The sequence below is a fragment of the Musca domestica genome, unplaced genomic scaffold (assembly GCF_030504385.1).
Source record: "Musca domestica strain aabys unplaced genomic scaffold, Musca_domestica.polishedcontigs.V.1.1 14, whole genome shotgun sequence".
In the NCBI taxonomy this organism is placed as follows: domain Eukaryota; kingdom Metazoa; phylum Arthropoda; class Insecta; order Diptera; family Muscidae; genus Musca; species Musca domestica.
In genome coordinates, this window is record NW_026712192.1 from 625,422 (window position 1) to 652,990 (window position 27,569).

General features: G+C 36.0%; 1 protein-coding gene across 2 annotated transcripts in view; it reads left to right on the forward strand.

The window, feature by feature from the left end:
* The first annotated feature begins 590 nt into the window (after window positions 1-590).
* The window catches only part of LOC101888198 (uncharacterized), a 303,808-nt gene continuing 276,829 nt past the window's right edge, over window positions 591-27,569 (forward strand). For both annotated transcript variants that reach the window (XM_059119075.1, XM_059119076.1), the window contains exon 1: window positions 591-618. The gene's annotated coding sequence lies outside the window, so the exon portion shown is untranslated. The remainder of the gene's footprint in view (window positions 619-27,569) is intronic.

Consider the following 27,569-nt stretch of genomic DNA (forward strand, 5'->3'; position numbering starts at 1 on the left):
CGCACGTAAGAAGTATTCAAAGAGAATTTTAAAAAAACAACAACACAACACCACCACATAATATTGGCATAATAAATCAATGGAAATTTCATAACAATTAAAGGTGTAATATTTCCGCTTATCGAGGTGGCACAAGTGAAATTGGAAACAAAGTGGAAAATTGCCAATAAAAAATATTGAAAAAAAAATTAAATTTAAAATAAAGCACAGCCATGGAAAATATTGTCAATTGAAATAACAAATAAAAATTCAAAAATAAAAATTTAAATTCAAACAAAAAAATTTTCAAATTTTGAAACATAAAATAAAATCGAATAAATTTTAGTAACCCTCCGTGTTGCATGTGAATCCTTGTTCTGTTTTTTGTGGTGCACCGTTTTCATCCGGTTGAAGTGGACCATCATTAACCTGTTACCTCCTGTGTTTTAAAAAACCACCCCACCACCCAATTTACCGACACCGCGCAGTCGTTATTATCAACAACCATTGAAGCTTCATCCTGAACCTCTTCTCTGCTACCCTTTTTTTGCCAGCTATTTGTGGTTGCAGCCAAACAGCTTTATTTATCCAAGGATTACCACACACACCAATTCGTTCACCATCCAAAAGGAGCCAAAGGTAAGTTGCAACATTTTATGATTATTTTCGAAAGAACTTTAGAAAGAAAGCTGAAAATTGAATAAAACATATTAAAGAAACGCCGCACAATTTCCTTGTACAGAGAGTTCAAAGGGTTCAGAAGAGGAAAAATATTCCCTTTTTATTGAGAGAAGAGCTTCATTTTAGAACAACAAAAAAAGTTCTCATTATGATCAGCAAAGAATTCTTAGAGAATCCGTGGTAGAGAAAAGAGCCTCTCATTATAGACTGTGGATTATCTCATAGAAACAAAAGAATCAATCTCAAAAAAAAATGGCCATTGGGTTCTCTTCTCATAAAATATTGAGGCCAAGGAAGGGATTCTAAAAGAAGAACATGCTGTAATCCAATGGGGAATGACGTGGTTTCTTATAGTCCAGCATGGGTCCTCAGAGAAATCAATGGATCTGCTTAAAGAACCTATGTTGCGCTATATGATTTTTACACCACTTGGAAAATCAAAGTGTCAGAAATCTTTAAAAAATATAAAATGGAAGGACCATTATATCTATAACTAAGAATTCAGCTCTATTTCTTCATCCATTACCAAATTTAGTTACATTTATTATACGTATCCAAATAATTTACACTTCTCCATCCTCGACTCCAACAGTTATCCAAACTAGTACACTAGTACTTTTCGAACAATTATAGTAGGAATTTGCAAAACCACCACCATTTGCCCACAGAGACCTCAATATCAAATTTCGAGATTTTATCTCTATTCCTTCATCCAATGCCAAATTTAGTGATATTTATACTTTTCGTGCACTTGTAGGTTCTCATTTCCATAAACTCCTCCATATTTCAATTCCAGATACCAACACAGATCTCAATATAAAATTTCAGGATTCTAGCCCTATCCTTCACCAACACTAATTAAGTACCATTTTCGTACAAATATAGGACGCCTCCAAATCCCACATCAGTAGTCTAAATATCAAATTAACCAGTAAAGAAAGACTTAAAGTCGAGCGGGGGCCGATTTATGATACCCTACACCACTTTGCTATTTTTAGAGCTCCCACATAACAATTAAAAGTTTTTATGGGAGAATTCAATTATACACGCTACGATTCTAATTATAATTTAAAGTTCAAAGGACTACATAGGCCGAAGCATTTGTATTTTTTAATTCGGACTTGGATTACCCATTTGGTGCACAATTAATTGAAATCAGATAAAAATATATGGGAGCTATACCCAAATCTAACAGATCTCGATAAAATTAGCAAGGTATTTCTGAGCTGTATTGATATTTTTCCCTGAATATCGTTGTTACGAAGTCAATTACGGCTATGGGTAACAAATACTAGAAATCGGATGAACGATATATATGGGAGCTATAGCTATATCTGAACCGATCTTCACAAAATTTGGATACTACCTTCTAGACTCAATTCGGTCGTAAGTGCCAAACTCCATCCCATTTGGACAAATATTAGAAGTTGGTGCACAATAAAGGTAAATCGACGAAGTTATTATGGGAGCTATATCCAAATCTGAATCGATCTCGATAAATTTAGCAAAGGTATTTCCGAGTTGCATTTGATATATTTCCCTAAATATTGTTGTTACAGAGTGCATATTACGGCTGCGGAGGACAAAAATAGTAAATCGGATGAACAATATATATGGGAGCTATAGCTATCTATATCTGAACCGACTTCGATAAAATTCGGCATACTTATTTTCAGGCCTATTTGTTTGTATGTGCAAAAATTCCATAATTTTCGCCCTAATATTACACGTTTGGTGCACAATAAAGGCAACCGGACGAAATATATATGGGAGCTATATCTAACCTTTTACCGATTATCTTCAATTTCAATAGGTTCGTCCTGGGTCAAATAAATGTTGTTGGAAAATTTCATCTCAATCGGATAATAAATGCGACCTGCATTTGTTCACAGAATACTTGTACATACAGACGGACGGACGGACTGACATGCATAAATTAACTAAGAAAGTGATTCTATCAGATCATCAAAAGACTATGGGTTTATCTCGTTTCCTTTGCCTGTTACAACAAATGCACAAAGACACAATACCCTGACCACCTTATGTTGTAGGTATAAAAAAAAACAAAAAAAATATTATAAGGCTAAATCTAACATAAATTTTTTCTTAAGCAAAATATTTATCGATTTATCCTTAGCTATGAAATCTTTTGTTTTAAAAGATAATAACTAGAATTGTTAGATATAAATTAACATCGAACAAGAATCAACACCTCTCGGATCCATTTTATAAAACTTTTGCCCGACTGTAGCAAGGAGTTATGGAGGCTGGTGTAGTAATATATCTATTCCCCATGTATGCTGGAAATACGTATGTAATTCCCCGTTACGTTACCCCCTAGGGGGATATCGACCCAAGCATCCAAGTGAGACTTATTGACTTCTTGTTTAATGAGAGATTCGTCTTAAGGTATTCAAAGTCTTTTGATTTTCATTTCATGATTGGCGCCCAACGATGGGCTCGAGACTATGTCGCTGAAATAAAAAGTTTGCATTGGATGATCTAAGTGAACACTGTTATTCCTATTTTAACCTAAGCTAGGCTTGCTATTTAAACCATTTTTATAAAATAAAACGGAATGAATTTGCACTGAAATAGTAAAGTTTTTTTCTGTCTGTAGAATACACAAACTCACCCCTTTGTTTAAATATTTATTCAGATGTATGTATGAAAGCATATGGCCTATTTAATACCGTCTTCATTTCAGGCAATTACTTATGCACACTGGTGAAGACAAGTCCATTAACAATGTTAACGAAAGAAGAAACCAAAAAAAACGACGTTTTTCACTTTCGACATTTTCAATGTCAACATTAAAAGCTATGCGTGGCAAAGTACTTCAAAACGTGTACTTACCTATTCATGTGGCACCTTAAGGTGTAAAACAGAAAACTGGTAGACAATATAAGTTTCTTTTTTTTACTAGCGAGACAGATATTAAAAATAAAAGTTAAAAAGACGCAATGACTTCGCCATAGCATAACATAAAGGCCTTCTTCATGAAGATTAAAAGTTCTTTCATAGAGGATCATAAAAGGTCTTCTCAGAGAAGACCAGAAGGTCTTCTCATAGAAGACCCGAAGGCCTTCTCATAGAAGACCCGAAGGCCTTCTCATAGAAGACCAAGGCCTTCTCATAGAAGACCAGAGGTCTTCTCATAGAAGACCAGAAGGTCTTCTTATAGAAGACCAGAAGGTCTTTTCATAGAAGACCAGAGGTCTTCTCATAGAAACAAGAAATCTCCTCATATAAGACCAGAATGTCTCCTCATAAAAGACCAGAAAGTCTTCTCACAGAAGAGACCATAGGGTCTTCTCACAGAAGAGACCATAGGGTCTTCTCCATAGAAGACCAGAAGTCTTCTCCATAGAAGACCAGAAGGTCTTCTCCATAGAAGACCAGAAGGTCTTCTCCATAGAAGACCAGAAGGTCTTTCCATAGAAGACCAGAAGGTCTTCTCCATAGAAGACGAGAAGGTCTTCTCCATAGAAGACCTAAAGGCCTTCTCATAGAAGAACTGAAAGCCTTCTCATAGAAGAACTGAAAGCCTTCTCATATCAGAGCAGAAGGTTCTCTCACAGAAGAACAGAAGGTATTCTCCATAGAAGACCAAATGATGTCCTCTTCATAGAAGCCATGAGGTCTTCTCTAAAGAAGACCAGAAGATGGTCATCTCCAAAGACGACCAAAGATGGTCTTCTCCAAAGAAGACCAAAAGATGGTCTTCTTCCAGAGATGACCAGAAAATGGTCTTCTCCAAGAAGACCAGAAGATTCTCTCTTCATAGAGACCAGATGGTCTGGTCTTCTTCATATACGACCAGATGGTCTGGTCTTCTCCATTGATGACCAGATGGTCTTCTCCATAGAAGACCAGCAGGTCTGGTCTTCTCCATAGAAGACCAGCAGGTCTGGTCTTCTCCATAGAAGACAGAGGCTGTCTGTCTTCTCCATAAGACCAGGGGCTGTCTGGTCTTCTCTATAGAAGACCAGAGGCTGTCTGGTCTTCTCCATAGAAGACAAGAGGTGTCTGGTCTTCTCCATAGAAGACCGAGGCTGTCTGGTCTTCTCCATAGAAGACCAGAGGCTTTCTGGTCTTCTCCATAGAAGACCAGAGGCTGTCTGGTCTTCTCCATAGAAGACCAGAGGCTGTCTGGTCTTTCTCCATAGAAGACCAGAGGCTGTCTGGTCTTCTCCATAGAAGACCAGAGGCTGTCTGGTCTTCTCCATAGAAGACCAGAGGCTGTCTGGTCTTCTCCATAGAAGACCAGAAGGTCTTGTCTTCACCATAGGTCTGGTCTTCATCATAGTCTGGTCTCACCATAGTCTGGTCTTCACCATAGAAGACCCGAAGGTGGGTGGTCTTCTCATAGACCAGAGGCTGTCTGGTCTTCTCATAGAAGACCAGAGGCTGTCTGGTCTTCTCCTAGATGACCAAAGGTCTGTCTCTCCAAAGAAGACCAGAAGATGCTCTTCTCTCATAGACGACCAGAAGGTCTGGTCTTCTTCATAGAAGACCAGAGGCTGTCTGGTCTTCTCCATAGAAGACCAGAGGCTGTCTGGTCTTCTCCACAGAAGACCAACAGGTCTGGTCTTCTCCACAGAAGACCAACAGGTCTGGTCTTCTCCACGAAGACCAACAGGCTGGTCTTCTCATAGAAGACCAGAGGCTGTCTGGTCTTCTCCATAGACGACCAGAGGCTTCTTGTCTTCTCCTAGAATACCAGAGGCTGTCTGGTCTTCTCCATAGAAGACCAGAGCTGTCTGTCTTCTACATAGAAGACCAGAGGCTGTCTGGTCTTCTCCATAGAAGACCAGAGGCTGTATGGTCCTCTCCATAGAAGACCAGCAGGTCTGGTCTCTCCATAGAAGACCCAGCAGGTCTGGGCTTCCTTCATAGAAGACTAGCAGGTCTGGTCTTCTCCATAGATGGCCAGAAGTTTGGTCTTCTCTATAGATGGCCAGAAGGTCTGTTCTTCCAAGAAAACCTTTAGAAGGTCTTCTCATAAAAGACTGTTCCCATGGAAAATATTCCATAGGCTTCCAATTTATGAAATACACATTTTATGTTATTTTGTACTCTGCATAATCCTCTTCTTTTTTCAAAACTTGTTGGTAAACATTTTAACTATTTTCTTTCCTGTTCGATTCTAAAAAAAAGCTTCTCAATTATGATTAAAAGGAAATCTTCCTTGTTGCCGAACTTCTCTTTTTTTAGATTTCTTCTAAAACTTTCCAAATTAGTCGTAGATGAATAGATTTGAATAAATTTTCCCGAGTAGACAGACAGACAAGCGGTCGTCTGCGTCTAAACGCCCAACTGAGAGAATTTAAAGTAAACAAACAAACCAGCTATCGAAAAAAAGAGCAAAGTCGCTGCACTCATAATCCGGTATCGATGTATGATTTCAAATGTCGGTCGCTTCGAATGAGCTATGAGCAGCCCACCACAGTTCGAATATAACAGCATTAATGTAATGTAAGACTGTGTCCGCTGGCTGGTTGACAGCTAACAAGAAATTGTTGGTGGTTTTGATCACTGGCAGCAGCCACCGGTTAGCTGGAGCTCGATACGTTTGCGACAGGTGAAAATGCGTTAAGTTTATGCGTAAAAATACCTGTTTTTCTGTTTGGGCCATAATGTTCAAATACTGCAGCGCAAACACACATGCCAGGGGTATTAATAACCGGCGAAGTAAACAAAAACCAACTCCAAAAAAAAAAAAAATTGTCTGGAAAAACATGCAGTTTTTCATGCAATTTCATATCAAGTAGTCGATGTCTGTAAATTGTAATTGCATCTCTTGGCTTGGAAGAGACAAACTGTGAGAGAGAGAGAGGGGGAAAAGTGGTATTGGTACTTAATTATTGGGGACAAGATTTTTTGTTTGTTTTTGGTCTATTCAAGATATCATGTGAATGGATGTCTTGGTAGAGATCATAGACAGGATTGGGTGTGGAAGGCAGGTTGTAAAAAATACGAAAATATGAGAAATATTGAGTTGAAACCGCAATTCAATTTAAAGAAAGTTGTATCTATTTTTGTCAACAAATGCCGATGTTTTTGGCAATATCCGCTTGTCAAGTTTTCTGCTGAAATGTAATGCCAATACACTCGGGTTTGACGTTGGCTTTTGAGTCTGGCGATTTTTTAGATTTTTTTCTTCTCAAAGAGAAATTCATTACTACTTTGCAGAGATAGATGTTTTTTTTTATTATTTGTGGTTTGAAGACCAATTAGACCAAAAAAAGTTAACATTAGCCGCTCATAGTTGTGGCAATTTTCAAGAATATGAAATTTATACCTGTGGCGTCCGACATTTTTTCAACAGAATAATATTGTATACCCTTTTCCTTCAAAAATCCAAAATTATTAAAATGGCTCGTGAGATAAACATATCGCAACATTCCATTCGGTCAATATTGAAAAATGAGCTCGGGGTAAAGCCATTGAAAGAAAATAAACTCAAAAGAGCTAAAGAGTTGTTTCGCTTGGCCGAAAGTGGTGAACTGCCGAATTTGGTTTTCTCCCCTCCGATGAGAAAACATTCATTGTTAAAATTATCGCATTTACTTGCCAAGAGGTCAGCTGAAATGTGCACCTTCGGTTGGCCACCAGAACTCTAGCGCCGGCCATGGTGATGGTGCCACCATAACAACCGATGGTCGCTCTCCGCTAGTATTAATTGACAGTGGCATCAGAATAAATGCCGAATATTATCGCATAAATATTCTGGAGGATATATTAAAGTCTTGGGCACGCAAACATTTTGGCCGCAGACCTTGGTTACAAAATAAACTTAATTTTCTCGCTTCATTCCAGCCTTTTCCTTTCAGAAAGTATCCTTAAAAATCCAGGTTTGTCGATCTATGGTCCTCTTAGAAAATATCCTTAAAATTCCCGTTTGTTGATCTATTGGTCCGTTTAGAAAATATCCTTAAAATCCACGTTTGTTAATCTATTGGTCCTCTCATAAAATATCCTTAAATATCCACGTTTGTTGATCTATTGGTCCTCTCAGAAAATATCCTTAAAATCCACGTTTGTTGATCTATTGGTCCTCTCAGAAAATATCCTTAAAAATCCACATTTGTTGATCTATTGGTCCTCTTAGAAAATATCCTTAAATATCCACGTTTGTAATCTATTGGTCCTCTCAGAAAATATCCTTAAAAATCCAGGTTTGTCGATCTATTGGTCCGTTTAGAAAATATCCTTAAAAATCCTCGTCTATTAGTTCTGACCAGTTAGTCCTTTCAGAAAATATCCTTAAAAATCCTTGTCTATTAGTTCTGGCCAGTTAGTCATTTTAGAAAATATCCTTAAAAATTCTCGCCTTTTAGTCCTTCAATATTTCAAAAAATATTCTTTAAAAAAATAAACATCTGTTGGTCTAGTTCTCTGAAAAAAATATTCTTTAAAAAATCCTTCGAAAAAAAATATTCTTTAAAAAATCCACGTCTGTTGGTCATTTGGAAAAATATTCTTTAAAAAATCCACGTCTGTTGGTGGTTTGAAAAAATATTCTTTAAAAATCCACGTCTGTTGGTCCTTTGAAAAAATATTCTTTAAAAAATCCACGTCTGTTGGTGGTTTGAAAAAATATTCTTTAAAAAATCCAGGTCTGTTGGTTCTTTAAAAAATATTCTTTAAAAAATCCACGTCTGTTGGTCCTTTAAAAAAATATTATTAAAAAAAATCCACGTCTGTTGGTCCTTTAAAAAAATATTCTTTAAAAAATCCACGTCAGTTGGTCCTTTAAAAAAATATTCTTTAAAAAAATCCACGTCTGTTAATCCTTTGAAAAAAATATTCTTTCCAAAATCCATTACTGGTAATCCTTTGAAAAAAATATTCTTTAAAAAATCCACGTCTGTTAATCCGTTGAAAAAATATTCTTTAAAAAATCCACGTCTGTTAATCCTTTGAAAAAAATATTCTTTAAAAAATCCACGTCTGTAGGATCTTTGAAAAAAATATTCTTTAAAAAATCCACGTCTGTAGGACCTTTGAAAAAAATATTCTTTAAAAAATCCACGTCAGTTGGTCCTTTGAAAAAATATTCTTTAAAAATCCATGTCTGTTAATCCTTTGAAAAAAATATTCTTTAAAAAATCCACTTATCATGGTCCTTTGAAAAAAATATTCTTTAAAAAAATCCACGTCTGTGGGTCCTTCAAAAAATATTCTTTAAAAAATCCACGTCTGATAGTCCTTTGAAAAATATTTTTAAAAGATCCGCGTGAGTTGCTCCTTTGAAAAAATATTCTTTCAAAAATCCACGTCTGTTAATCCTTTGGAAAAAAATATTCTTTAAAAAATCCACGTCTGTTAATCCTTTGAAAAAAATATTCTTTAAAAAATCCACATCTGTTAATCCTTTGAAAAAAGATTCTTTAAAAAATCCACGTCTGTTAATCCATTGAAAAAAATATTCTTTAAAAAATCCACGTCCACGAAGCCCTCCTAAGGCCTATTTAATTTGTCTTCATATCAGACTACACAATTATTGTTGTGATTATTTTAACTCAAACTTTAACTTAAATCTAATTCGCCACTTGACTGGATTACTTTGGGCTCTCAAAGTTATTTGATACCATAGCCATGCTTAGAAATCGCTCAGCCATGGTATTGTCACTTTTATAACAAGCTCGATGTCATTATGCCATTGTAGACAAGGTAAACGCTTGTCGTTGTTGTTTGTTTTCTGTTATTTTTTCGTTTTTTTTCTACAAAAATTACAAACAAATTGAAGTCAAGGTAAAGATTGTTAAGCTATGCCACCGCCGCTTCAAGTGAAGTGCCAGTGGAACACCCCCATTATGTTTTCTGTAGCGGAAACTTGTCATCACCATTATCATTAATATCAAAAGACGGGTGGACCGACGATCATTGAGGTGTTGGGTTGGTTTTTTTTTTTCATTTGGAGGTGATGTATAAAGATTTGTTAAAATAACTTCAATTTTTCTGTGGTTGCAATAATAGTTGTTACTTTCAATGTCCCGCTCCCAAATGCTGCCCCAAAAATCTTCTTTGTCTTTGAAATAAGAACTAGAAAGTTATTTTTTCTATGGTTGCTCTTTGCCCACATTCATCTGTGAATTCTTGCGATGCCTGCCACAGGAAATCAACAATTAACCGTGTGACTATTTTCACACATTGTCTTTGTGACAGGTCGTAACAAGCTAAAGCAAAAAAAAAATCACTAAGAAAACGGCCATGCCAATAGTTATGTGCTGGATGGCCATGGGGTGAGGAGGAAGAGAGAGAGAGAGACTGGAGAGGGAGAGAGAGAGTGAGAAAGAGAGAGTGAGAAGAGAGAGAAAGAGAGAGAGAGAGAGGGAAGATCTCTAGAATGCTCTTTAGGCCACAGAAGAAAATTTGAAAAATCTTTTTCTATTGAAGAGTAATTGATGTTGCAATCTCTTAAATATATAAAAATGATTTACACTGTGTTAGTAATTGATGTTCTCTGGAAAGCGTGAACCAATTTTGTTTCTCCAAACTTCAAATGAAAGGCAACGCGTATACCAAGGTTTTTATGTATAAATAGTCTCTTAACGGTAAACGGTAACTGAACTGAGTTGCAGATATTTTAGGGAACATATTTCGAAACGTATATTTAGTGAGCAAACTTACTGATCACCAGGGAAACGGCTGAAGCTAGAATCTAGAAATTTGCATGTGTGACAATGTTGGTGTGTAGAGGTGATATAGGGCTGGGGTTTTTGAAAATTCGAACTATAAATCTACTAAAAGTACCAAAAGGTATTAAAAATTAAACCATTATATCAAAATGATCGTGTTTACTTGCCAAAGAGGTCAGGTAAAAATGTGCACCTTCGTTTGGTCACCAGAACTCAAGCGCCGGCCATTGTGATGGTGTGGGTTGTCGATGGTCACTCTCCGCTCCTATTAATCGACCGTGGCATCAGAATAAATGCGGAATATTATCGTGAACATATTCTGGAGGGTATATAAAGGCTTGGGCACGCAAACATTGAAACAAAATATTTCTTAAAAAATCTACAACTGTAGGACCTGTGAAAAATATTCTTTAAAAAAATCCACGTCTGTAGGAACTTTGAAAAAAATATTATTTAAAAAAACCACGTCTGTTGGTCCTCTAAAAAAAATATTCTTTTAAAATATCCACGTCAGTTGTTCCTTTGAAAAAAATATTTTTTAAAGAAATCCTCGTCAGGGGCTCCTTTGAAAAAGTATTCTTTAAAAAAATCCACGTCTCTTGGTCCTTTGAAACAATATTCTTTAAAAAATCTACGCGAAAATATTCTGGAGGGTGTATTAAAGCCTTGGGCACGCAAAAAATTTTGGCCGCAGACCTTGGACATTCCAACAGAATTGTTACAAAATGAGGTTCCTCGCTTCATTTCCAGCGCACAATGACCACCAAAATCTCCGGATACCAATCCGTTGGACTATTGTGTCTGCAGTATTTTGGAAAGCAAGTTTGGCACTAAAAAATACCAACGTGTAGATCACTTCAAGCAAGCGCTTTGCCGGGAATGGGCCAAAATATCGCAGAGCAACATTCGGGCAGCCTGTGACGGTTTCATTGGCCGTTTGAAGACCATAATTCGTGCCAAAGGTGACCAATTCGAACAAATCTAAACTTATTCTAAAATTTGATTCTATTTCCGACATTTTTGTTGTCATTCAATAAAATTAAAAAAAAAAATAGATTAAAAAAATAATGGCGTTTGACTTTGTTGGCGTTTGGTATCTCACGATATTCGGTATTTTGATGATTTTTGCCACATTATTTCGTGGATTTGTCTAAAAATTGGTATTTGTGGGTCATAATGAGTTCTAGCTCCGGTGGGGAAACATTGTATGTATTCACGTTATTGTTTATCTCCATATAAAGGTAACTCCCGACATTTTTGCTTTCATTCAATGAAATTTAAAAATTATGTCGTTTGACTTTGTTGCAGTTTTTTATCTCACCCTGTATATTGGAACGAAAATCGTGAATATTTTTTGAAAATAATTCCTTGAAACATGTGCAGAAATAATGCTCTTCTCTCCTGTTGGTGTTGCCAGGTTGTTATCTGGTCGAAACCCACCCTTCTCCCCACAAAACAAAAATGAATCCAGCGCCACAGCAGATGATGAATGAATATTAGATTTGTTATTTTGTTCTCCATTCATAGCATTGTAAGAGAAATATCGTTGATAATGACTTCATAGCTTGGTGTTATGTTGTTTTATCGCCAACATCGCCATTATTATCTTCAGCATCGTCAGCATCGTCATCATGAACTGACCAAGATTTTGTTGTTTATTTCTTTTTGCATCATTCAGCAACCATGTCAGTTGCTGTTGTCTGTTATTTATTTTTTTCGCTACTTTGAATACCAAAAACATGGTGGGAAAAATTGTAAAAATGTATTGTTGTGCCTCAATCTCTCAAAACATTGCAATGTGTTGAAAAACGTGTTCGATCTATTCGCTTGTAATGCTGATGGTGTTTGTTGGCTAATTACGCCAACGTCATTATGCCAGCACCAGCCGCACCACAGACACCAACTACGTTTTGACCAGAAGTTCACCAACGCCACATTATGCATTTTCAATATTTGTTTGTTCAAAATATTAAAAATTTTCTTACGGAAGAAATTTCATCACGTGCAAATAATTGTATAATTTTTTCAGTATAAAAAAAAAAAAAAACATTGAGTAACAATAGAGATGTAGACATCATAGGTTTGCAGATTTCCTATACATAGGAAAGACAAGACTTCTCAAGTTGTCTTCTATAGATGGATTAGTGTTCAATTGGCCTTCAATAAATATAAGACGCTCACGTGTCCTTATAAAGAAGGAAAATTTGCAGTGAATTCGAAAAAAATGTTAAATTTGTCGAAAATTAAAAAAAAAAAAAAAAACAAGTAAAGAAGTTGTAAGTTCGGCCGGGCCGCATTTTAAATATAATGCACCATTTGGTACAAATTTGGCAACTTTCAAAAAAATAAAATCCGTTAAAAATTATCTTAAAATCTTAAAAATACCGAATGTCGTCGTATATTAGGGTCTATACGGCGACGTGGACCTGCATAGGCAACTTTTGTCATAAGCCATTACAATAATCAAATTCGAAATTTAAAAAAAAATCTGTTTATAATGTAGCTAAAATCATCAAAATACCGAATATCGAGAGGTTCCATGGGGGTTATAAAACGTGGACCTGTACAGACAATTTTCTGGCATAGGCGGTAGTATCCATTACGAACTTCAAATCCATAATGTAAAATAATTCCGGTAAATAATGTCGCTAAAATCATCAAAAAACCGAATATCGGGGGCTCCGTTATATGGGGGCTATACGAAGACGTAGACCCTCACTGACAATTCACTGTCCATGTATTTTTGTAAACAAAGTACAGTTCGCATTTATTGCCCTATCCAGATGAAATTTTGCCCAAGGACGAACCCTATTGAAATTGAAGCTAATCGGTCAAAATTTAGATATAGCTTCCATATATATCTTCGTCCGATTTGCCTTTTATTGTGCACCAAACGTGTAATATCAGCCCGAATTGTATGGAATTTTGGATATACACCCAAATTAGGCCTGAAAATATGTATGCCAAATTTGATCGAAATCGGTTCAGATATAGCTATAGTTCCCATATATATTGTTCATCCGATTTGTTATTTTTGTCCACCGCCGCCGTAATATGCACTATGCAACAACAATATTTGGGGAAATATATCAAATACAGCTCAGAAATATCTTTGCCAAATTTTATCGAGATCGGTTCAGATTTGGATATAGCTCCAATATATATATTCGTCCGATTTACCTTTTATTGTGCACCAAAGTCTAATATTTGTCCAAATGGGATGGGATTTGGCACTTACGACCGAATTGAGTCTAGAAGCCAGTATGTTAAATTTGGGGAAAATCGGTTCAGATATAGCAATAGTTCCCATATATATTTTTCATCCGATTTGTTATATTTGTTACCCACAGCAGCCGTAATATGCACTCCGTAACAACGATATTCAGGGAAATATATATTTTATCGAGATCGGTTCAGATTTGGATATAGCTCACATATATATCTTTATATGATTTTAAATTAATTGAGCACCAAATGGGCAATACAAGTCCGAATTTAAAAGATACAAATGCTTCGGCATATTTAGTCCTTTGAATTTTAAATTATAATTATAATCATAGCGTGTATGATTGAATTCTCCCATAAAAACTTTTAATTATTAAGTGGAGCCCAACTAAATTAGCAAAGTGGTGTAGGGTATCATAAAATCGGCCCCGCCCGACTTTAGGACTTTCTTTACTGTTTTTTTTTTAATTTTATTGAATGAAAGCAAAAAATGTCGGAAATAGCATCAAATTTCAGAATAAGTTTAGACTTGTTTGAATTGGTCGCCTTTGGCACGAATTATGGCCTTCAAATGGCCGATGAAATCGTCATACGCTGTCTGAATGTTGCTCTGCGGTATTTTGGTCCATTCTCGGCGAAGCGTCTGCTTGAGGTGATCGACACTTTGGTATTTTTTAGTGCCAAACTTGCTTTCCAAAATATTCCAGACACAATAGTCCAACGGATTGGTATCCGGAGATTTTGGTAGCCATTGTGCGCTGGAAATGAAGCGAGGAACCTCATTCTGTAACCATTCATAGGTGGCGCCAAAATGTTTGCGTGCCCAAGGTTTTAATACACCCTCCAGAATATTTTCGCGACAATCCAGAATATTTTCACAATAAATGCCGAATTATTGTGATGCCACGGTCGATTAATACGAGCGGTGAGCTACCATCGGCTGTTATGGCGGCCCACAACATCACCATGGCCGGCGCTTGAGTTCTGGTGGCCAACCAAAGGTGCACATTTTCAGCTGACCTCTTTGGCAAGTAAACACGATAATTTTGTTTGTTTACAAACTGCTGGGCAACGAATGTTTTCTCATCGGAGGGGAGAAACCCCAATTAGGCAGTTCACCACTTTCGGCCAAGTGAAACAACTTTTTTGCTCTTTTGAGTCTATTTTCATTCTGTTGCAGTGTTCTGGCACTTTTTGGAATTTCAATGGCTTAACTCCGAGCTCATTTTTCAATATTTGTCGAATGGAATATTGCGATATGTTCAGCTAACGAGCCATTTTTCGGCCACTGCGACGCGGGTTTGATCAAGTCGCTTCTTTACTTTCCGAACCATTTCTGCTGATGTTGCTGTTTTCTTCCGTCCTCTTCCACTTCCTTGACGTCGGGCTACGCTACCAGTATCACGAGCGAGTAACGAGCGATGGCTCGTAACACAAAAGATTTATTAGCATTTAAATGCTGGAGTGCTCTAACGATAGCCACTTGTGGTTTTCCAGCCAAACATAAAGAAATCACACTATCACGTTTGAATTCCATCACGAATAACTTTTCAGGAAAATTCTCACCAAAATGCTTTTGTACGCTTGCAAACAATATAATGAGCTGTCACTGGAATAATTTTAACAGCTGTCGGACGAGTGGCTTAGAAATGACACCAGTCTGAAGTTGGTTGCAGTTCTATCATCTCACCCTGGATTTTTTACCCCACTCATACTTCAACATTTTCCAAAAATTTGCACATAACTTAAATAAAGTATACGATATAGTCTAAATCTGGCACGTTGTAATATTTATATCACTCTTAGGTCAGATACCAATTGGTCATATTGGCCAACTGCTTCGGAACCTCCCCCATAAAGGGTCAACAGTTTGAATAATCATAACTCAATGCTGGGGGTATACTTCTCCGCAAAATCGACGGATACTATTTTACGCATTTAAATCCACGTTATAGTCCTTGATAAATATTTTTAAAAATCCACTTAGGTGGTCTGATAATCCTTGGAAAAATATTCTTTAAAAATCCTCGTTTATAGCTATGATAGTCCTTTAAAAATATTCCTTAAAATTTCTTAAAATCAAAGCTTAGTGGTCTGATAGTCCTTGAAACCAATATGCCTTAAAAGTCCAAGTTAGTCCTTGGAAAAATATTCTCGAAATATCACCATTTAGTGGACTGATGATCCTTGCAATAAATATTCTTTAAAAATCCACGTTTAATGGTCTGATAGTCCTTGAACAAAATATTCCTTAAAATCCACGTTTATGGCTCTGATAGTCCTTGAAGCAAATATTCTTTAAAAATCCACGTTTATAGCTCCGACAGTCCTTGAAGCAAATATTCTTTAAAACCCACGTTTATGGCTCTGATAGTCCTTAAAACAAATATTCTTTAAAAATCCACGTTCATAGCTCTGAAAGTCCTTGAAAAAATATTCTTTAAAAATTCACATTTATAGCTCTGATAGTCCTTAAAATAAATTTCCTTTAAAAATCCGTGTTTATAGCTCTGATAGTCCTTGAAATAAATGTCCTTTAAAAATCCACCTTTATAGCTCTGATAGTCCTTAAAACAAATATTCTTTAAAAATCCACGTTTATAGCTCTGATAGTCCTTAAAACAAATATTCTTTAAAAATCCACGTTTATAGCTCTGATAGTCCTTGAAATAAGTTTCCTTTCAAAATCCACGTTTATAGCTCTGATAGTCCTTGAAACAAATATTTTTAAAAAATCCACGTTTATAGCTCTGACAGTCCTTAAAACAAATATTTTTTAAAAACCCACGTTTATGGCTCTGATAGTCCTTGAAACAAATATTCTTTAAAAATCCATGTTTATAGCTCTGATAGTCCTTAAAATAAATGTCTTTTAAAAAATTCCTTTGAAACCCATGTTTATAGCTCTGATAGTTCTTGAAAAAAATATTCTTTAAAAAATATTCTTTAAAAATCCACATTTATAGTTCCGATAGTCCTTGAAATAAGTTTCCTTTAAAAATCCACGTTTATAGCTCTGATAGTCCTTGAAATAAGTTTCCTTTAAAATTCCACGTTTTTATAGCTCTCATAGTCCTTGAAATATTTTTCCTTTAAAATTCACTTTTATAGCTCTGATAGTGGTCGGATCGTCGTTTAAAAAATATTGTATAAAAATCCTCCTTTTAGGAGGAGCCGTGGAAAAATATTCTTTAAAATCCTCGTTTATAGATCTGATAGTCAACAAATATGCCTTAAAATTCCTTAAAAATCCACGCTAAATGGTCTTATAGTCTTCGGAAAAATATTCCTTAAAAATCCAAATTTCCCTAAAGTCTAAAAAAATTCAAAACATTCTTTAAAAAATCTCAAATAAGAACTTGATATCATGATTCGCTTTTACATCTGCGGCAATATCAATGGACTCAACTGTGAGCTAATCCCATGCATAATCCCATGTAGTAGCATCTCAAAAGCGTGGGAATGAATTCGAACTAATGCCGCGATCCAATCAATTGCCAACAACAACAAATCAGTTTTTTTTTATGTTTTCAAATAAAATTCTCGATAACAACAATAAAATTAAACGTATTAGAACATTAGTTTTATAAACAATTAAAAAAATTGTTCAAGTGTTTGTTTTGTTTATAATTTTTTGTTTTTAGTTCTGCTGTTGCGCATGAATGACGTTGAAGAAAAAAAACCCGCTCTTGAATACTTCAACGTCGTAATGTAGATGGGTATTCAGTTCAGTTTTTGTGGGTTTTCAATTTTTTTTTAATTGAAAGTCAATTAAAACACAACAAAAAAAATCCGTTTTTGTGTGTGTGTGTGTGGCACACACAGTAATAGGGGGAGTATAGTATGAAGAGAGGGATGGAGGCAGCTAAAGCATATCGTGGTCGTCTAAATGTGGAAAAACAATTGAGTTTTGTTTACAAATCGAGTCGTATGGCAAGCAAGAGCAACAACAACAACGACATCAAATGAAAACAAATTGCATTTGCCAACGATACGAAATATGTGATAGATCTGAGCTGCCCTGATCTCAGCTCGAAATTTGTCATCATTTGGTTTATCATAATAGCTGTGTATGTTTGCATGTATGTAGCTGCGATATTGAATTTCAATGACAAAGTCATGGCACATTTGGGTTTTATGGCTGGCATTGTCGATCATTTTCATGTTTGGAGGGTGTAATTGGTGACCACACAATATCGATTTGGTGATGGAAATTAATGAGGCATAGGAATTAGAGGGGAGGTGGAGGATGCCGCAATATGAAGGCATTGATAATGTTTAGAAGTCATCTTAAGCAGTGAGAGAATAAATGAGCTATTCCAGCAGTTTCGAGAAGATGCAAATTTGGGACTTTGAGTTCTGAAGGCATCGAGTCCTATGGAGTTCCTCTGAAGATGTCGGCTCGTTGAAGAAATTCCCTAGCTGGTATAAAATATTTTTTTTTTAAGGATTGTGGAACATTGAAGTAAAGGAGCGGATTCTTATAAAATATATTTTAAAGACCTATCAGATCTATAAATGTTGATTTTTATACCCTCCACAATACTATGGAGGGTATATTAATTTTGTCATTCCGTTTGTAACTCCTCGAAATATTCATGTCAGACCCAACAAAGTATATATATTCTTGATCAGCGTAAAATTTTAAGACGATTTAGCCATGTCCGTCTGTCTGTCTGTGTGTCTGTCTGTCTGTCCGTCTGTCTGTCTGTCTGTCCGTCTGTCTGTTGTAATCACGCTATCTTTCGAACAAATTGAGATAGAAGGCTAAAATTTTGCACACATGTATTTTTTCCCAGTAGGCAGGTTAAGTTCGTAAATGGGCCGTGTAGGTCCAAGTTATCATATAGCCCCCATATAACGGTACCTCCCGATATTCGGTATTTTGATGATTTTAGCGACATTATTCACCGGAATTATTTCAAATTTGGCATCTGAAGTTTGTAATAGATGCTACAGCCTAAGACAGAAAATTATCTGTGCAGGTCCACGTCTTCCTGTAGCCCCCATATAACGGTACCCCCCGAAATTCGGTTTTTTGATGATTTTAGCGACATTGTTTACCGGAATCGTTTCAAATTTGGTATTTGAAGTTCGTAATGGATACTACATCCTAAATCAAAAAATGAGCCATGTAGGTCCACGTCTTCATATAGCCCCCATATAACGGTACCCCCCGATATTCGGTATTTTGATGATTTTAGCGACATTGTTTACCGGAATCATTTCAAATTTCGTATTTGAAGTTCGTAATGGATACTTCATCCAAAGTCAAAGAATGAGCCATGTAGGTCCACGTCCTCATATAGCCCCCATATAACGGTACCCCCCGATATTCGGTATTTTAATGATTTTAGCGGCGTTATTTACAGGGATTGTTTCAAATTTCGTATGTGAAGTTCGTAATGGATACTTCAGCCCATGCCAGAAAATTGTCTGTGCAGGTTCACGTCTTCGTATAGCCCCCATATAACGGTACCCCCCATATTCGGTATTTTGACGATTTTAGCTACATTATAAACAGATGTTTCTTCAAGTTTCGCATTTAAATATTATAATAATTTATGACAAAAGTTGCCTATGCAGGCCCACGTCGTCGTATAAGCATTCGGTATTTTTAAGATTTTAACAGAATTTTTAACGGGTTTTATTTTTTGGAAATTGCCAAATTTGTACCAAATGGTGGAGGGTATTAAAAGTTCGGCCCGGCCGAAATTACAACTTTTTTACTTGTTAGTGAATATTTTCCAGATTTTTTCATAATATTTTTTAAAATCTATCGGATTCAAATCGTGAAACATCTCATGCAGTTTGGTAAAGATGCGTAGGAGTAAGAAAAAAACTAGGTTATCAGATTTAAGAGTTCTTTTTATACCCTCCACCATACTATGGAGGGTATATTAATTTTGTCATTCCGTTTGTAACTCCTCGAAATACTCATGTCAGACCCCACAAAGTATATATATTCTTGATCAGCGTAAAATTCTAAGACGATTTAGCCATGTCCGTCTGTCTGTCTGTGTGTCTGTCTGTTGTAATCACGCTATCTTTCGAACAAATTGAGATAGAAGGCTAAAATTTTGCACACATGTATATTTTGCCAGTAGGCAGGTTAAGTTCGTAAATGGGCCATGTAGGCCCAAGTTATCATATAGCAACCATATAACGGTACCTCCCGATATTCGGTATTTTGATGATTTTAGCGACATTACTCACCGGAATTGTTTCAAATTTGGCATTTGAAGTTCGTAATAGGTGCTGCAGCATAAAACAGAAAATGGGCCATGTAGGTCCACGTCTTCGTATAGCCCCCATATACCATACCCCCGATATTTGGTATTTTTGATGATTTTAGCGACATCATTTAACGGAATCGTTCCAAATTTGGTATTTGAGTTCAGATTCTGTATTACATTTCGACTTTCAAATGTAGGTTATCTTTGGTGTAAGATATGTGGCATATGGAGGGTTTTGGGAATTCGAAGTATGAAATATACTGAATAAATGTACTCTCAGCGATAGAAGAAATGGTTTATGGAAATATGTACGACAATGGCACTAAAAATACCAAATCTTAAGAAATAGAAAATTCGGACTAAAATTTGGTGGTTTTTTCTATGAAAAATATATTTTTCTACGAGACTCGATTTAAAAGTCGTACTTTTTATACCCTCAGCCATATGGCTAGAGAGGGTTTATATCATTTGATACGGTCAAAACGTGCCTCACTGAAATTAGGGTTTTAGACCCTAGGTCTCTTTGGACCAAATGCATTTCAGGGCATTTGGAACTCATCCAGCAATGTCCGTCAGTCTGTCTGTCTATCTGGTTGTCAGTGTGGTCGATGCGCACGATAATTCTCGAAGGAAGTATTGGATTTGGTTCAAACTTCGTACATTGCAATAATATTGTCATACTTACATCGAGTCCGAAGATGGGCAATATCGGTTCACTCCTTTTGGTACCTCCCCCACAAGAAGTCCATATTTACAAAGAAAATGTTTTACTGCACAGAAGTAGAAAGGTTAATCAATCTTTGCTCCAACTTTGCGAATCGTAATATTTGCATTAGTGCTATGTCAGGTGCGAAAATGGAAAATATCGGTCCACTCCATCAAGTACCGCCCCACAACGGGTCAAAATTTGGAATAATTTTAACTCTAATAAAATGTGAAGTAAATGTCCGACTTCCTTCAAATATAACACATCCCAAAATTTTTATCGACACAAAATCTGGCGTGAAGATAAAGTATATCAGACCACTCCTTCTGATACCTCCCCAAACAGAGGATCAAAATTGCGAATACCCACGAAGCTCATAAAACACGACATTAATCTCCGATTCCATTTAGATCCAAATATTTCTATTAACACGAGATATGGTACAATGATGGTAGAGAACGGACCATTCCTTCTGAAACCTCTCCCGCAAAGGGTCGAAGTTTTCAATAATCAAAACTATTATAAAATCCCAAATAAGTATTCGGATCTCTTCATATTTCACTCATACCATTATTTCTATTAACACAAGATCTGCCGTGACTAGAGGATATATCGGTGCACTCTTTCTGGTACCTCCTCCACAAAGGTTGCAACATTTAAAATGGCTATGAGGCTCATAAATGAGCATGAGGAATGGGCATCCGATTATTCTCAAACCTGGCCAATATTTCCACTAGCAAAAGATGTGGTGTGAGGTTGGAATACATCGATCCACTCTTTCTGGTATATCCCTCACAATAGGGGCAAAATTTTGAATAATTATATCTCTTATAATTTGCGAAGTAAAAATCCGATTCTCTTCAAATTTCACATATCCTAATCGGTACCAATCCACTCCTTCTGGTACCTCCCCCACAATTGGGTAAAATTTGAATAAATATGAATCTCAAAAAACGCGAAATGAGCATCCGATTATTTTCAAACCTGACACATCCCAATATTTCTACTAACGAGAGACTTGGTCAAGATTTTAGATAACCAAAACGACATAAAATCCGAAATAAGCATCTGGTTCTCTTCAAATTTCAAACATCCCAATAATTCAACACATAATCAGGATGAAATATATCAGCCCACTCCTTCTGGTACCTCCCGTACAAGAGGTCAAAATGTTGAATAACCATGAAGCTCATATAACGCGAAATTAACATTCGATTCCATTCAGACTTGGAACATATCAATATTTCCATCAACAAAAGATTTGTTATAAAGATGTTAGAGATCGGAGCATTTCTTCAGGTACCTCCCCCACATAGGGTTCAAGATTTTGAAAAACAAAACGATCAAAGAAAGCGAAATAAGCATTCAATTTTCTTCAAATTTCACACATCTGATGTTTGCGATTCCCTTCTGGTGCCTCACCAATAAAGGCCATAATTTTCAATACTTTTATCTGTGATAACTTGCAAAGCAATTCAGCTATTCCTTCCAACAAAGATTTTACAGCACAGAAAGAGAAATGGTAATCCATTTTTCCTTTGCATATTTTAGTATTTGCTTTAGTACTAGGTCTTGTGCGAAAATGGAAAATATCGATCCACTCTATCAAGTACCTCCCCCATAATGGGGTCAACATTTTGAATAATTTTAACTCTTAGAAAATGTGATTTAAGAGTCCGATTATCTTCAAATTACTCACATCACAATATTTTTATTAACCCGAGGTCTGGTGTGAAGATGGAATGTATCGGTCCACTCCTTTTGGTACCTCACCCACAAAGCGGTCAAAAATTTGAGTATCAATGAAGCTCATAGAACGCGAAATTAACATTCGATTCCATTCAGACTTGGCACATCTCAATATTTCCATCAACACAAGGTCTGTTGTAAAGATAGTAGAGATCTGACACCTTCATTTTGGTATCACATAGAGTTCAAGATTTTGAAAATAGCTCCAACTATCTTCAGATTACACATATACAGGGTGAGATTAAAAAAACTGCAACCAACTTCAGACTACTGTCATTTCTAAGCCAGTCGTCCGACAGCTGTTAAAACTATTCCAGTGACAGATCATTACATTGTTAACAAGCGTACAAAAGTATTTTGGTGAGAATTTTCCGGAAAAAAATTATTCGTAATGGAATTCAAGCGTGATAGTGCGATTTCTTTATATTTGGCTGGAAAACCACAAGTGGCTATCGTCAGAGCTCTCCAGCATTTAAATGTAAATAGATCTTTGGTGTCTCGTACCATCGCTCATTACCGTTACCCTGATACTGGTGGCGTAGCCCGACGTCAAGGAAGTGCATGGAAAAAAACAGCAACATCATCAGAAATGGTTCGAAAAGTAAAGAAGCGACTTGTTCGAAACCCGCGTCTCAGTGGCCGAAAAATGCCTCGTGAGCTGAACATATCGAAATATTCCTATCGACAAATATTAAAATATGAGCTCGGGGTAAAACCATTAAAATTCCAAAAAGTGCAAGAACTTACACCGCAACAGAAAGAAAATGGACTCAAAAGAGCTAAAAAAGTTGCTTCGCTTGGCCGAAAGTGGTGAACTGCCGAATTTGGTTTTCTCCGATGAGAAAACTTTCGTTATCTAACAAAATGATCGTGTTTATGCTTGCCAAAGAGGTCATCTGAAAATGTGCACCTTCGATTGGCCACCAGAACTCAAGTGCCGGCCATGGTGATGGTGTAGGCCGCCATAAAAGCCGATGGTCGCTCTCCGCTCGTATTAATCGACCGTGTCTTCAGAATAAATGCCGAATATTATCGCGAAAATATTGTGGAGGGTGTATTAAAGCCTTGGGCACGCAAACATTTTGGCCGCAGACCTTGGACATTTCAACAGGATTCTCACCATCGCACTGGTTACAAAATGAGGTTCCTCGCTTCATTTCCAGCACATCATGGCCACCAAAATCTCCGAATATCAATCCGGTGGACTATTGCAAGGTTGCCACTAAAAAATACCAGTGTCGATCAGCTCAAGCCAGCGCTTCACCGGGAATGGGCCAAAATTACGCAGAGCAATATTCGGGCAGCGTGTGACGGTTTCATTGGCCGTTTGAAGGCCATAATTCGTGCCAAAGGTGACCAATTCGAACAAATCTAAACTTATTCTAAAATTTGATGATATTTCCGACATTTTTTTTTGAAAAATTATGCCGCTTGACTTTGTTGGCGTTTGGCATCTCCCGATATTCGGTATTTTGATGATTTTTGCCACATTTTTTCGCGGATTTTTCTAAAAATTGGTATTTCTGGGTCATAATGAGTTCACGTTGCTGTATAGCTCCCTATAACTGTACCTCCCGATATTTTTTGCTTTCATTCAATAAAATTTAAAAAAAAGTAATGTAATATTTATGGCGTTAGACTTTGTTGTGGTTTTTTTTTATCTCGCCCTGTGCAAACATTTTTGCTAAAACAAGATCTGTTGTGCAAATGATCATTTATACCTGTTAACCCCTGACACCTCACGCATATTTTAACATTTTCTAAAAATTTTGACATATCTCATATAAAGTGAAGGAAGCAGTCGATATAGTCCTGGGGCCTAATGCTCGTACTCGATATAGAGTGAGATTTTGTTCGAAGTTAAATTACGATCCGTAGTTACTAATTGAATGATACGACTCGAATGGAATTATTCAAAAATTTATCGATTATTGTCAAAAAATAATCGAAATACCGACAATCGAAACATATGTTTTCATCCAAAAAGTAAACAAAACAATTGTTTGCCGCTTCATTAAAAGTTGAAAAAAATTATGAATACGTGTTTTTTTGTATTATCCTCTTCGGAAGATGAGGAGGTAATAATATAAATATAATAAGAAGACAAATTCGAGAACGTAGTGACCCCTTATCATTGTCAGAAAATGCGTAAGTATAATATGAAAATGCATGCAAGTGTGGTGTTTATAATTTTTGCAATTCATTGCAGATTCCGTCAACGATTTAGACTGACAAAAGATGCTTTTCGATATGTGTTATCTAGACTAGATTTCTCCGGACATATGTCATCGTCCATTCCGGCAGTTCTACAATTGGCATCAACTTTGTCACTCTTGGCCAGTGGAAGTTTTCAGCACACTGTGGGTAATGATTTTCTTATAGGAATGAGCCAAAGCGCAACCTGCAGGGTTGTCCAGCGAGTCGCAAAAGAAATGGAAACGATTGGATGACGCTCTACCTTCTGGACAATTCGAAATTTTTCCTTTGACAAGTCCCGGGTGGTCAGACATAAAATCTGCCATAATTGCCTTTTGCTTAAAATTTATTTTGTTGCAATTCGTGCTCCTGTGAAATAAAAGGCTCAATTATATCCATTTTATTTATATAATTACATTTTTTAATACTTACATGTGGCGGGCAAAAACTCGAATAGTTTTATTCGACATATCGATAAATTTTATTCGATCACGGATACGGTAATCCAAAAATTCAAATTATCTATCGAAACAACTCGATATCGAGTACGAGCATTAGGCCCCTGGTCTGGCATGTCGTAATATTAATATTATATTTATTTTGGCCTGATATGAAATAGACAATATTGACCCATTCTCTCGGAACCTAGTCCATAGAGGTTCAACAATTAGAATAATCATAATAGAAATAAAAACATATTTAAATAAATTCAATTTTTTACAACTTTTATTAAAAAAACCTTTCCTTTATTTTCAGGTAAGCCAAGGATAAGTTTCCTTGTAAAATATACGAAAATGTCAGAAATTTAAAAATTTAGAAGATGACACAAATATCTGGCCTCCTTGGGTAAGTCAGTGCATTAACGACTCAGTAAGGGAAAGAAATTTTTTTTATTTTTTTAGTTAAATTAAACATTTATTTGAAATATTTTTGTTTCGTAATCTGCCACACAGAAACATGACCTAAATGTTGGGCCGTTTAAAGGGCTTCCATTCTTTCAATATCAATATCTCAATTAACTTAGTGCGCATTGAGTCTCATTTAAAGATACTCTTAAAGGTACAGTTAGGGTAACTTCAGGCTATGATAGATTAATTTATAAAATCTTTTGAATTAACTTTTTTTTTTTTTGTTAAAATCCGAAATAAATGATTGAATCAACAATTGAAACTCCCATTGTCAATGATTTATGTCTTCATTATGAACTCCAGCCAATTCGAATACCAGAAAATAATGAAACATGATTAGCTGGACAAACCAGCCAACGAGAAACATACACTCATCTCCAAAAATAGCCACAACCAAAGAAAACATTTCCTCAAAAAAAGCAAAATCTTAAGCGTTTATGACACATGCTGTAGCTCAGGAGCAAAAAAAAAAAAAACAACACCAAATAACGAGAAACGCGGAAAACCAGACATGTTTGCTTTGTATATCAAGTTGCTGCATATTTCCATTGTTTTCCCGGGCTATTTTTAGACGGCAGCCGCCACTGCCATAATTGAAAATGCATTGCATTGGATTTTCATGAATTCTGGAGATTTTTTTTCGGGGGGCAATCAAAGAGTAAATCATGATTTTCCTCTGGTAAAAATAAGTAGTGTATTTGAAAATATTCGAAAAAGAAATTTTTTTTGGAGAAAAAGCGTTTTTTTTTTAAATTGCGTCTGCAATTGAAACACACACACACATACATATATGTGTGTACATGTGTACATATATGTATGTATAACATATGTATGTTTGTCGGAACTTATTGCGTATTTTTTTAGAGTACATGGAATACTGATTTTTTTATTCGATATTATTTTTAAACGTCTGGATAATGGTTTATTGTATTGTAGGGTTGCCATTTTATTCCAAACTTTGGAAAAAAATCGTCAAAATAAATTTGATATTATTTCGAGAAGGAGCGTGTTTTTCTGACAGGAGCACATAAGGGGGAGTCTTGATAAAACAAAAAGAACATAGGTTTAGAAGCTTAGCGGGACATTTGCACAGAGGCAATAAATGTTCTCCATAGTTAAGACGTTTTAGACCAGAAGCTATTCTTAACAAGTTAACAAGTTAAAAAGCAGTAAGTTCGGTCGGGCCGAACTTTGAATACCATCCACCATTTGGAACGAATTTGGAAAATTTCAAAAATAAATTCAGTTAAAATCTTAAAATTACCGAATATAGCCGATATATTGGGGTCTTTACGACGTATAGGCTTTGTTTGTCATAAGCCATTACCATATTCACATTTGAAACTTAAAATAAAATGTAGCTAAAATCATCAAAAAAAAATTATAGACAATTTTCTGTCGCAACCTGTAGCATCCTTTACGAACTTCAAATACCAAATTTGAAACAATTCCGGTGAATAATGTCGCTAAAATCATTAAAATACCGAATATCGGGAGGTACCGTTATATGGAGTCTATACGAAGACGTGGACATGCATAGATAATTTTCTGTCTTAGGCTGTAGTATCCAGTTCGAACTTCAAATGCCAAATTTGAAACAATTCCGGTGAATAATGTCGCTAAAATCATCAAAATGCCGAATATCGGGAGGTACCGTTATATGGGGGATATATGATAACTTGGACCTACATGGCCCATTTACGAACTTAACATCCCTACTGGCAAAATAAACATGTGTGCAAAATTTTAGCCTTCTATCTCAATTTGTTCGAAGGATAGCGTGATTACAACAGATAGACAGGCGCACAGACAGACATAGACAGACGGACATGGCTAAATCGTCTTAGAATTTTACGCTGATCAAGAATATATATACTTTGTTGGATCTGAAATGAGTATTTCGAGGAGTTACAAACGGAATGACAAAATTAATAGCAGTAAAGAAAGCCCTAAAGTCGGGCGGGCCGACTTTATGATACCCTACACCACTTTGATAATTTAGTAGAGCTCCACATAACAATTAAAAGTTTTTATGGGAGGATTCAATCATATACGCTATGATTATAAGTATTATTCAAAGTTCAAATGACTAAATATGCCGAAGCATTTGTATCTTTTAAATTCGGACTTGTATTGCCCATTTGGTGCATAATTAATTTGAAATCGGATAAAGATGTATATGGGAGCTATATCCAAAAATTTTTTATTTTTTTTTATTTTTTATAAATTTCCTTGAATATCG